Source organism: Equus przewalskii, chromosome 14 (genome assembly GCF_037783145.1).
Source record: "Equus przewalskii isolate Varuska chromosome 14, EquPr2, whole genome shotgun sequence".
NCBI classification, from domain to species: domain Eukaryota; kingdom Metazoa; phylum Chordata; class Mammalia; order Perissodactyla; family Equidae; genus Equus; species Equus przewalskii.
The window spans coordinates 55,988,399-56,002,401 of NC_091844.1; positions in this window are offsets into that span (position 1 = coordinate 55,988,399).

The window sequence follows — 14,003 nt, forward strand, 5'->3', positions numbered from 1 at the left end:
TGGGGATGGACAAGAAATAATGTACAACTGAAACTTAACAATAATGTAAACTATTATGAACTCAATAAAAAAATAACATACTATCCTTCTTATTATCAGTATTTCCTCTTGGCATAAACTAGCATGAAACATCTACTTTTAAAGGGATTACTAATTTCCTGCCACACTCAGCCATACATTGACTGCATTAACTTATTAGTTATGGAATTGCTAGTTGCTGAAAGGGACAATCCCTGAAATCTCAGTGGTTGAACCAACAGGAGTTATTCACATAATAACAGTTCAGTGCAGGTGTTCAGTGGCAGGCCTTCCATTTGATGATTCAGGAATCCAAGCTCTTTCTGTTTTGTGCTTCTGCCATTTCTTAGGGCCTCAGAATCCTTTGCTTCTTGCTGGTAGATGGAAAAGAGAGGGTGGAAACTGTGTTGGAGATTTTTATAGGCTAGGGTTTTTTTATTGTTTTTGTTTTTGATGAGGAAGATTGGCCCTGAGCTAACATCTGTTGCCAATCTTCCTCTTTTTGCTTGAGGAAGATTGTTGCTGATCTAACATCTGTGCCAATCTTCCAGTATTTTGTATGTGGGACAGTGCCACAGCATGGCTTGATGAGCCATGTATAGGTCTGCGCCTGGGATCAAAATCGGCGAACCCCAGGCTGCCAAAGCAGAGTGCACAAACTTAACCACTACACCACCAGGTAGGCTAGGTTTTGAACTGGAATACATCATGACCCCGAATCCATTGTCCAGAAGTCTGTCACATGGCCCCACCTAGAAGCAAGAGGGAGCTAGCTAGAGAATATAGTCTCTGCCTGAACAGCTGCTTCCTGGCAACAACCCTACCACTATGGACTGGAGCATGAGTGTTCAATCTCTGCCACTCTTCAGGCTAAATGGGTAAGCCAGTAAAGTTGTCGTCTCATGCCCCCAGCTTCTTGTTTCTGTTCCTTTTGCCTCCCTCCAAGATCCTCCCTTCACTTTTTCCCTAGCCCTATAGGTAGGTTGCCCAGTCATCTGTCCTTCATGAGAAACTGCTCCCAGGAAGCAAGCGATGACTGTGTTGGGCTCTTGACAGACAAGGCTCAATCTAGGGCTGTTTGCATTTTAACAGAAGAAAGCCTCTGTTTGATATAAGTAAAAAAATATGAAGCTCTCATGAGAGAATGTGAAGGTATGTGAAGTATTTTGGGGGAACAAGAAGCATGCAGTCCCTAAAATTAAACCACATGTTAGATCTGGCTGTGTCTTTCTATACAGTCCAGAACAACCACGGGGCTCTTAAGTTAGGAATGGATTTCTTTATTGTTTCATATAATCTGGAAACTTTCCATAAAGGCAAGCTATCATGGGCTGAATTGGTCCCCCCAAAATTCATTTGTTGAAGCCCTAACCGCCCCCACCCCCGCCCATACCTCAGAATGTGACTGCATTTGGAACTAGGGTCTTTAAAGAAGTGATTAAGTTAAAATGGGGCAGTTAGAGTGACTGTCTGACTGGGTGTCCTTATAAGAAGAGATCAGGACACTCAGAGAGACAGCAGGGCGTGTGCACAGAGGGACTACTATGTGAGGAGACAGCCAGAGGGCAGCCATCTGCAAGCCAAGAAGAGAGGCCTTAGAAGAACCCAAACCCGCCAATATCTCGATCTTGGATTTCTAGCCTCCAGAACTGTGAGAGAGAAATTTCTGTTGTTTAGGCCTCCCAAGCTGTGGTATTTTGTCATGGCAGCCCGAGCAAACTAATCCACAGGTTCTCCGGTGTTATAAATGGATTGATGTTTTTAAATATGAAAGGGGGCTATGGAAAGAGTTGGGAGCAAGGAGTCTTGACTGTGAAAGAATCGTGGATTAGTGCAAGAGCTTAACAACTGAGAGTGAATGGGTGCTGTTTCCTTGAGAAGCCAAGGGTGTAATCTATTAGATTTCCTCCAGAATAGAGAATTTGCTTTATCAGCTCTGTGTTAACTCCTCTAAAAGGTGGTCAGATAAATTTGTGCTTGTCTCCATTTGCATTTCTTTGGACTGGTTTATCTGAAGACACATTGGGGTAATGGAAATTTCCTGCAAAATGCTTTAACACATGGAAAATAAAAATTGTGGTTAAATATTAGTCAAAACTTCTTGCCTTAAACTATATCAAATTCCCAGCTACCAATATGTAAGTGGATGATTCAAATTTATATTTTCATTTGAAAGGTGGCAATGTGGTCAGCACAGTCATTCTGGGGCCTTGGACTTTTTTTTTTTTGCTAAGTAGGCGGAGACTCAAGTCTTAGTTTTCTTTTGCTTCTGAAACTCGGCAATTGCCAAAATATTCCAAAGCTGAATTCAGGACTTGAAAGTGCCTTAAGTCATGCCAATACTGAGTTGGCAAAGTCTTTCTCCTTTCTTGCAGACACACCAGTGGCTCTGGGGCCTTTTCCAGGAAACAATGTTCAAGGATTCAAACCCAATCACAAATCCCCTGTGAGTAGACAGGAGAAAGCAGGCATCTGGCATCCAGAGATAGGAAACAGAAGCAACATGGTCCTGTCAAGTCGCTTTCTACAATGCCTTGTTAGAATTCAATTCTCTTTATCTTAAGAAGCAGTCATGAGGTGCTTAATTTGAGATTTTTGGAAAGCAAATCATACTGTTGGCAAAAAATGAAAAAATGTGTCAACCATCTGGCTAAATCAAAGACGTCAGCATAGAGGAGGGAGCTTGTGCAATGAAAGGGGCATTGCGGTGCAGGAGAATGAGCCCTAGACTGGGGCGCTAGTTCCCACCCTGCCACCAGCTGCTTATGTGTCCTGGCTCAATCACTTAACCTTAAGTTTTCATCACCTGTTTTGACAGAGTGGGTCTTGGTGGGGCTAAGCTGGAACTCTTGGTGAATAGAGTTAGGAGACATTGCTAACCCCATGTAACTGTTTGCAACCACTTATTTGCAAAGGGCCAAGGAAAAAACGACTTTTTTGCTATCTATCCACAGCTGGAGTTCAAACATTTATAGACATGTCTGATGGATTGGTGCATGTGCATATCTGTCTGACTGAAGGCCTATTCTAGGGGAGTGATGAAAGCCACTGAGAGAGAACTCAGCAGAAGGAAGGAGGAGTTGGGCAAGGAGAAGCTGATTTTAAAATGAGACATAAGTGTTTGGGTACAATGTGGCAGCAGAATCTTGAACTCCTCTAGACCCAGCCATTCTAGGACAAAGAGATTTGGTTAGTGAATTTAAAGTGCTGTATCAATAAATACTTGTTAACCGCATGTGACACAGAAGGAACGGTACTATTCTCACTTTGGAAGAAGGGCTTGGTCTTATGGCGCAGGGCCAACTTTCAACTTCATGGCACCATTATGGGATGGGAACCACGGCAATGGCCACAACCACAGATCCAAGCCATGAATACATATGCATCCTGAGGATTACAGGGAAAACTTGGAGAAGAGTAATATCTGAAAGATAAGACTTCCTGTCAACAGAAAGATAACGACTTGGATCCTTTGAAATTTAGGTAGACTGAGTTTTCATGTAAGAGGATGTGGTTGGAAACATCATCTTTGAACTTGATTCTAGTTCTAATCGTCAGTATTTCTCAGAACCTGAGGGAGAAGTTAACAGAAACTCTCACAAATGTAATAACAGTGATAGCTATCATTTGCTGAATCACTTACCTTGTGCCAGGCATTGTGATAAGTTCTTTACATTTCATAATGAATCTGAAAGGTGAATGGCAATGAAGCCAGTTTAAGATGAAGAATCTGAAGAGAAGATAATTTTCCAAGCTCAGACAGTGAGCAGGTGGTATTAGATATGTCTGATCCCAAATCTTTGCTCTGTCCACTCTACCACAACACGATGGCAGGAGAGGTTTTCGAATGGCCTTTTGACCATGCTTGACAGGAGTCCCAGAAGATGTGGCTGTCACCAGGCAGCTGCCATGTCAGAGCCCTGAGGTGAGAATTCCAGTGAGAAAGATGAGCCAGGACTAGCCACTGCAGAACCTTTCCATCAGTGAGGCCACTCTGGAGGCTCTGTGGCTGACCTACGGTGGGGGGCAGGTAGAGGGTCCCCCACTGTGTTACATTTCTGGGCATTTTTGTCATCAAGACTAGACCTAAGTGAAATGGTGAAATGGGAAGATGAATAATAACAACAATAATTAAAATAACACCTAGCATTTATCCAACATTATAACATGCTAAGAACTAAGTGAAACACTTTATAAACCTCTCTTTTAATCCTTACAGCTCCGTGAGTTGACCATTAGTATCGTTATTTTACAGCTAAGGAAATAGAGGCTCAAGGAGATTAAGCAAATTGTGTGATGATAAAGTGCATGAGTGGCAGGCAGAACCAGGACTTAAACCCAGGTAAATGGAACTGCAAAGGATGGTTGCAGAATCACTATCCTGTAGTGCCTCTCTAGAACAATAGTCTGTCCGGTGTCGTCTTCCTCATCTGAATTGCCTCACATCTCCCTCTTGCTTTGCATGTGGGACCCTCATCCTCTCCCTTGAAAGACCGCTGGGTTCTAGTGCCGTCCAGCTCTTCTCTGCCCCGATTATAATGCCATGGAAGGCACTGCTTTCAGTCACATACTTTAGGGCTGAGAAGAAAACGTTGAGAGTTTTTTGGTATTGTTTTAAAATGTTTCTGCCACAGTCACTATTTATATTTACTTGAACAATAATTGGTACCAGGAAAAAGGTGATTTTTACTAATCCCAAGAGGATCTGAACAGTTTTTATACTGGTTGACTTAATTATAACATCTCAGTGAAGTTGTTCTGGGTTAACTATTACAAAATGCAATTTTCTATAACAAATAATGATTGGTAAATGCACTTCCTACAACAGACAATTAGGTGAGTTTCATAGTCTCAAGGTTAGAGGTTGTGTAATAATTAGTTATTATAGTAAAATCTCGTAAGAGACCGCTGTTCGAACAACTGAAATCTATGACAAAATACAGAAAAAGTATAAATCTGACCAAAAAACCATTCTACCCTTCCAACTTATCTAAAGTTTGTATTCTTGGTGGTTTCAAGTTAACTGACTGGTAAATATTTTCCAGTTCTTCCCTTTTCTATAAAACAAGGTGTAATTGTTAGCTCAGTGCAAAGTTTTCTGTCTCATGTCAATAGTTCAAAGCTTCTCAGTCTCTCAAAACTCTTCTATCACAAAACTTGGGGCTTATGGGTTTCCTTTTTTAACATTTTAGTTTTATTTTCTCCCCAGCTTTATTGAGATGTAATTGACATATCACATTGTATAACTTTAAGTTGTACAAGATGATTATTTCATACATGTATATACTGTGCAATGATTACCACAATAAAGTTGGTTAATACCTCCATCACCTCACGTAATTACCAATTTTTTTTTTTTTTTTTATGGTGAGAACATTTCAGATCTACTCTGTTAGCAACTTCCAGGTATATAATACAGTATTGTTAACTATGGTCACCAAGCACTACCTTAGATCCCCAGAACATTAACTTTAATTTTAATTAATGGTTAATTAAAGAATTTAGGGTTTATAATTTTTATCTCTGTAGTGTAAATTTAAAAGGCCTTTGCATTTTGACTTGCCTCCAGTTGAGAAACAATAGCTTTGACCCTCCACATAAAGGAATTTTGAAAATCACCCAAGGGAAAGTATTTTTTATGGTGGGACAGGGGGTGACTTTCCTTGTGGTTTCTGAAATCACGACATCTGGAGGTCTTTCCTAAAGCTGGTCCAGCAGGTCACGCAATATGGGCAACTGTTTTCTCAAAGCTGACATGACAGTGAACAGAGAGCACTGGTGACAATGCACAGTGGTTGGGGATATAAGTGATGGTGCGCACAGGGGTCTCCATAAGCTTGCATAAGCCAGAAAATGAAGCAGAGGGGACTGCTGAGTCCCAGGAGCCTGGCCATACAGATTTGAATTTCTTGATACTTCACTCATTCTTTAATATACTCTGTTAAAAACTCTATTGATTGAGTGTTCTAGACACTGTGCTAGCATTATGGATATAAAGGTAAACAAGATAGACCAGTATCCTCAAGTGGCTTACAGCTTAATGGGGAAAACAGACAATCAAATGAGAAGTTATGAAAAGGTGTGATAAGTGTCATGATAGAGAAAGTACAGAAGGCTGGGAGAACAAGGCAGGGGCACCCAGCCTCATCAAATGGAGGTCAGGATGTGGCCTTATCTGAGGTCTGAAGGATGAGTAGAGGGTAGCCAGTTGAAGGAGGAATTTAGAGATGAGAATTCCAGACAGTGAGTTCTTCTTGTTTGAAGTCCTAGGAGCAAAAGATAATGTGGTACACTGAGAATTGAAAGACCTTTACTGTGGGAGGAGGAAGCTGTAGGACATGAGATAAGGAAGGGAGGAGGAGATTAGGCTGGAGAGATAGGTAGGGCCCCATCAGAGGCCTGGTGAGTTTACACTTCATCTGAAAGACACTGAGAAATCACTGAAGGGTTTTAAGACAGAAAACGATGTGGTGAGATTCACATTTTAGAAAATCACTCTTACTGCAATTGGAAAGGGTACAGTTAGGGGTAGGGAGAACAGTTAGGAAGCTGTTGCAGATTTCCGGTTGATGTTGGGGGTCTGGACTAAGGCAGTGTCAGTGGAAATGAAGATAGTTTGAAGGGCTTTGAGCAGGTAACATAGACTTGGTGAGAAATTTAATGTGGATTGAGGAAGCAGAACAATCAAGGGTGGCTGGTGTGTGAAAGTGCCATACACATATTCAGGAACAGGTTTGAGGGGGGAGGATGATGAGTTCAGTTTTGGACTTGTTGAATTTGGGTCCTGATTGGACAAGTGGGGATGTTGAGTAGGAGACGGGTTACATGGGCCTGGAGCTTGAGAGAGCGGTGTGGGCTGGTAATACAGTCATGCGTCACTTAATGACAGGGATATATTAGGAGAAATGTGTCATTAGGGGATTTCATCGTTGTATCAACATCCTAGAATGTACTTACACAAACCTAGATGGTATAGCCTGCTCCACACCTAGTACTAATCTTATGGGGCCACCATCATAAACGGTCTGTTGTTGACCGAAATGTCATTATGCAGAGCATGACTGTATAGATAGTAATTGAAATAATGGGAGAGGGTATGAATGGAAGAGAGAAGAGAGCCTAGGATAGAATACTGAGAAATCAACTTCTGAGTGACAGGCAGAGGAAGAGGAAGGTCCTGTGAGTAGAGAGTAGGAGGAAGACCAGGGGAGCCTGGGCCATGGAAGATAGTATTTCAGTAAGGGAGAGGTTAACAGTATCAAATGCTGAGGATGAGTCAACTAAAATGAGTGAAGAGTGTCTCTTGGAGCTAGCACCAAGGTAGACATTGGCATCTTTGGCAAGAGCAGTTAAAGTGCAGTGGTGGGCCAGAAGCTAGACTGCATTGGGATGAAGAGGGGAAAGAAGGAGAGGAAATGGAGGCAGGGAGTGTAAGCACACTTCTTCAAGAGGAGAGGGGCTGCACAACCAGAGGCACTCACAACTAGAATATACAATTATGTACTGGGGGGGTGCTTTGGGGAGAAGAAGGAAGAGGAGGAGAAGGAGAAGAAGAAAAATAAGATTGGCAACAGATGTTATCTCAGGTGCCAATCTTTAAAAAAAAAGAATACCATCCCATGTGGTGGTACTTAAAAAAAAAAAAAAAAGAGGAGAAGATCTATATTGTGAAGCGGGTATGCAGCTAAAGGAGCATATTTTATCTCTTGATGGGAAGAGCCGGTAGATGAAAAAGTTTGAAGATGCAGGAAAGAGATGGGATGATCAATACACTGAGGTGAAGGTGGGTGGTATTCAGAAATTAAGGGGGAGGAATTAGCCTTAGCCAGGAGGAGCCTTAATTCAGTGGGTGTGAAGGAGGCAAATATGAGCACAAACGTGAGCATTTTGCAGATGTGGAGGCAGGAAGTTGTGAAGTGGGAGTGAAAGTGGTAATCTTCTACTTGTGGGTTAATGTTAGAGACATAACCCCTTATTTCTTTTCATGCATCTGGTTAAATACCATCAGAAACGCTATGAACGATCATTCTTTTGTAGCTGTTGCTATTGAAGCAGATTCTCCTGATTAAGAAAGTGAGAAGAGAGAATTCTGTAAGCAATAACCCCTTACTTCTCAGTGAAACAGAGTGAGAGTCCTCAGCTTCTCATTTATAAAGTAGCCTTTTCCTGCTAGCCCTATAGAATTATTATCAGCCTCCAATGCAGTGGTTTTCAGCGTGGCTGGTATTGTTCATTGGGGGTGATTTTGGAATGAGTAGGGCAATTTTTAGTTATTACAATAATGGGAAAGAGTGGCATTTGGTGTGGTGCAGAGATTCAGGAATTTTGGACATCTCACATGCACTTGATAATCCCACAGAGAATTTTTCCACACCCAGTAGTGCAACTGCTGAATCATATGGTAGTTGCATATTTGTTTTTTTAAGAAACTGTTTGCCAGAGAGGCAGTACCATTTTACATTCTCAACAGCAATGTATGAGTGATCCTGTTTCTCTACAATCTTGCCAGCATTTGACATTGTTGCTATTTTCTATTTTAGTCATTCTGATAGATGTGTAGAGCTATCCAATTATGGTGTTAATTTACATTTCCTTAATGGCTAGTGATGTGAAAATATTTTTGTGTGCCTATTTGCCATCTGTATATCATCCTTGGTGAAATGTCTGTTCATGTCTTTTCCTCATTTTCTAATTGGATTGTTTGTTTCTTTCCTGTCACGTTTTGAGAGTTCTTTATATATTCTAGATACTAGTTCTTTTTTGGATATGTGGTTTGCAACTTCCTCCCAGTATGTAGCTTGTCTTTTCATCCTCTTAACAGCCTTTTGCAGAGCAAACTTTTACATTTTGATGAAGTCTGATTTATCAATTTTTCCTTTTATGGATCATGCTTTTGGTGTCAAATCTAAGCATTCTTTGCCTAGCCCTGCATCCTGAAGATTTTCCTTTAAGTTTTCTTTTTAAAGTTTTATAGTTTTATGATTTACGTTTTAGTCTGTGATCCATTTTGAGTCCATTTGTATAAGATGTGAGACTTAGGTCGAAGTTCGTCTCAATTCCTCCAGCACCATTTGTTGAAAAGGCTATGTTTCCTTCATTGAATTATTTTTCACTCCTTGTCAAAAATCGGTTGGGCCTATTTGCTTGGGTCTATTTCTGTATTCTCTTCTCTGTTCCATTGATCTGTGTGTCTCTCCTTCCACTAGTACCACACAAGTCTTGATTATGGTAGCTATATAATAAGTCTTGAAAATGAGTAGACTGATTTCTACCACTTTATTTTCTTTTCTCAAAATGTTTGTATTTTTACTTTTGGTATTCAGATGTCCGTTGCTAGTATATAGAAGTACAATTGATTTTTGCATGTTTATCTTGTATCCTGCAACCTTCCTGAGCTCACATATTAGTTCTAGGAGATGTTTTGTAGATTTCTTGGGATTTTCTATGTAGATAATGATATCATCTGAAAATAGGGACAGTATTATTTCTTTATTTCTTACTGATCTGTATGCCTTTTATTTTCTTTCTTGCCATAATACATTAGCTAGGACTTCCAGCACTATGTTGAGTAAAAGTGGTGAGAATGGACATCTTTACCTCATTCCTCATCTTAGAGGGAAGTGTTTTTACCATTAAGTATAATGTTAGCTGTAAGTATATTGTTTATGTCCTTTATCAAGTTTAGGAAGTTCTCTTCTGTTCCTATTTTTCTGAGAGTTTTTTTTTTTTTTAAATCACGAATGAGTGTTGAATTTTGTCCAGTGTTTTTCTGTATTGACTGATATGGTCATGTGATTTTTCTTCTTTAGCCTGTTGATATGGTGAATTACATTGATTTTAGAATATTTAACTAGCCTTGCAGCCTTGAACTAAATCCCACTTGATCATGATTTATAGTTTTTTATTTTTTATTTATTTATTTTTATTTATTTATTTATTTATTTATTTTTTTGAGGAAGATTAGCCCTGAGCTAACTATTGCCAGTCCTCCTCTTTTTTGCTGAGGAAGCCTGGCCCTGAGCTAACATCGTGCCCATCTTCCTCTACCCTGTACGTGGGACGCCTACCACAGCATGGCGTGCCACGTGGTGCCATGTCTGCACTCGGGATGCGAACCAGTTAACCCCGGACCCCTGAGAAGCAGAATGTGGGAACTTAAGCGCTGCGCCACCGGGCCAGCCCCTATAATTTTTTTTATATTACTGAATTCTATTTGCTAATATCATGTTAAGGATTATTATGTCTGTATTTATGGGAGATATTGGTCTGTAGTTGTCCTTTTTTTGTGCTGTCTTTGTCTGGTTTTGGTTTCAGGGTGATACTAGCTTCATAAAATGAATTGAGAAGTGTTCCTTTCCCCTCTGTTTCTAGAAGAGACTGCATAAAGTTGGTGTTAATTCTTCATTAAGAATTCAGTAGAATTCTCCATTGAAACCATCTGGGCCTGGATATTTCTTTTCTGCTCTTTATTATTTCCTTCCTTCTGCTTGATTTGGGTTTATTTTGCTCTATTTTTCCCTAAGTTCTTGAGGTGGGGGCTTATATTATTGATTTGAGACTTCTTGTTTTCTAATGTATGCATTTAGTACTATAAAATTCCCTCTCAGCACTGCTTTATCTCTGTCCCACAAATTTTGTGTTGTATTTTCATTTTTGCTCAGTTAAATAAATGTATTTTTTGATTTTCCTTGAGACTTCCTATTTGACCTATGGATTATTTAGAAATATGTTGTTTAGTTTCCAAGTGTTTGGGAGATTTTCTTGTTATGTTTGATATTGATTTCTGGTTTTAGTTCTATTTTGGTCACAGAACATACTCTGTGTGATTTTAATTCTTTTAAGTTTGTTGAGGTTTGTTTCATGGCTCAGGATATGGTCTATCTTGGTATATGTTCTGTGGACACTTGAAAAGAACGTGTGTTCTGCTGTTTTTGGGTAGAGGGTTCTATAAATGTTGATTAGATTCTGTTGGTTGATGGTATTGTTGAGTTCTTTTATATCCTTGATGATTTTCTGTTTAATTGTAGTATCAGTTGTTGATCTAGGGGTGCTGAAGTCTCAAGCTATTCTTGTGGAATTGTCTATTTCTCCTTTCAATTTTCTCTGTTTTTACTTTACATATTTTGCAGCTCTGTTGTTTGGTACATTTACATTTAGGATTGTTATGTTTTATTGGTGGATTGATCCTTTTATCATTGTTTAATAGCCCTTTCTGTCTCTGGTAATTTTCTTTCCTCTGAAGTCAACTTTATCTGATATTAATATAGCCACTCCTGCTTTCTCTTGGTTAATTTTTGCATGATGTACCTTTTCTCATTCTTTTAGTTTCAATACTACTATTTACATTTAATGTAATTATTGTTATGTTAAGATTTAAATCTGCCATTTTATCTTTTGCTTTCTGTTTTTCTCTGTTTTTTTTTTTTTTATTTCTATGTTTTCTTTTTCCTGCCTTCCTGTGGGTTACTTGAATATTTCGTAGAATTCCATTTTGATTTACAAAATAGTGTTTTTGAAGTTTCTCTCTGTGGGGTGTTTTTCGTGGTTGCTTTAGGTATTACATTACACACACACTTGCACACACACCTTATCACAGTCTGCTGGTGTCATCATTTTACCAGTTTTGCATGAAGTGTAAAAATCTTTCCTCCCTTTATGTCCATTTTCTCTTCCCTATTTATTATAAAGACATCTTAAATATTTCCTCTACATATATTTAGAATCATATCAGATAGTATTATAATTTTGCTTCAACCATCAGACATAATTTAGAAGACTCAAGAGGAGAAGGAAAGTCTATTGTATTTACCTATATTTTTGCTTACTGTGTTCTTTCTAAGGGCACTCCCTCACATCTCTGGAGAAAGACAACAAGGTGAAAAAGATATGAATCATCAAAGACTGTGACTTACCCTGGAATAATTCTTTTTTTCTTGGAAGCTTCCATTACCCTCAGAACCCTCACTGGATCGTGTAATTCATGTGTTTACACCCTGTGTGGGGATTTGGCTTTTCTGTTTATATGAGTTTTGTAAATACAACCAGATTGCATGTTTAGCTAGTATCCCAGCAGGCACCAGAGAGGCAAGTTTGTCAAATGTAAATTAACATATATAATCTTAACCTACTTTCACTAACTGGTTTAATATGTGCTCTGCTGACAAAGAAGTCTCACAGGTAATAAATGCTGAATGCTTGGGAATAGAATATAGACTTAGCCAGCAATTTAGCTCCTGAAGCCAAGCTTTGGGCAAAGAGACAAAGGGGTGGTTTTGCTATTTTAGTTTTAAAATTCTGGATGATTAGTTAACTAGATAAAGAAACATAAAAATGATATAATCTCTTTTTAGTTCTCATTAAAGAGGATTTTGAATAAAAATAAAAAATGAATACATTAGTACATTAGCTCATTTTAGAATACCTATGTGACTTTTCCTTATTGAAAATATGTGAATATATTTCAGGAAGGAAAAAAACCTCACTAATTTTGAATAATTGGCTCAATGCTGTAGAGAAATCCAGGCTTATTTATATTTATTTACTTTTTATTGGAATATAATTGATATATAACATTGTATTAGTTTTAGGTGTACAACATAGTGATTTGATATATGTAAATACTGCAAAGTGATTAGTTTAGGTAACATCCATCACCACTTACATACTTACAATATGTTTTTTCTTGTGATGAGAACTTTTAAGATTTACTCTCTTAGCAACTTTCAAATGTACAATACGGTATTGTTACTATAGCCACCATGTTGTACATTAAATCCCTAGGATTCATTTATAGAAACCCAATCTTAATAAGTAAAAATGTTTAAAGTATGGAAGCTTTGAATAGATATATAGTGTTAATACTTTTAAGAACTATAATTAATGAAAGATTGCCAATTAAAAGTCCTGACGCATCGGCTTTAAGGTAAAGACAAAAATTTTTTCATTGTTACACTAAATGTTGACATGCAAGGAAGTTTCTCAAATATGGTAATTTGGTTACTCAGTTAAAATATTTTAATTTATCATGTGAGTGCCATTAATTTGTCAAGCAAGCCTTTCTTTTTACAGCTGGAGCAAATTCACACTTCAAATTAGAGTATGTCTGAATTAAAATTTCTCAACAGTGGCACTACTGACATTTTGGGTTGGGTAATTCTTTATTGTGTGGAGCTGCCTGGTACATTGCAGGATGTTCAGCCGCATCCTTGACCTCTACCTGCTAGATGCCAATAGCAACCATCCCTGTCCCCCAGGTGTAATAAACAAAACTGTCTGCAGGCAGTGCTAAATGTCCCCTGGGTACAAATTTGCTGCTATTTGACAACCATTGGTCTAAATTGTTGGAATATCCAAAACAGTGAAGTTAAAATGACTAGGTCTTTTTGAACATCTATTCTACAATGAACAGGGAAGAAAAGTTGCCTTTAAATCAGAGTCAGTGATGTCTAAACAGACAAACTTGATGGCATCCAGGGACCTCCATTTCAGTGCTCATTTCAAGGACTGAATTTGGGTGACTATTGCAGACTACTTGGTTTACATATGCTTCCATTTTCCTCCTTTCCTTGACTGGGTTTGGTGGATCTATCCACTCCAAGATAACTTAGAACACAATATACCTCATTATATTCAACATAATAGTTCAAGGATACCCATGATGGTTAAATACATTGTTGGTTTAATTACTGTGGCTTTGTATAAAGAATTTGGACTTCTTCTTTCTGAATAAATGTTTTATTGACCTTTTCTTTGTAGTTCTAATGACGCATTCACTAATTTCAAAAAGAGTAATTCCCCTCCAAAGGCTGATAATTTCAATTAACTGTTTTGATCAAGGGAGGATTTATAAGTCTTTGCCAGTTGGGCTAATTGCTCATTCAAGGCTTCTAATTGTTCCCTGGCTAATTTCTTTCTAAGAGGCATGTGAACTAGCCTTTCTTTTGCTCATTAGGTGCTTGGCAGCTTCCCAAAGTAAGCAAGGGTTG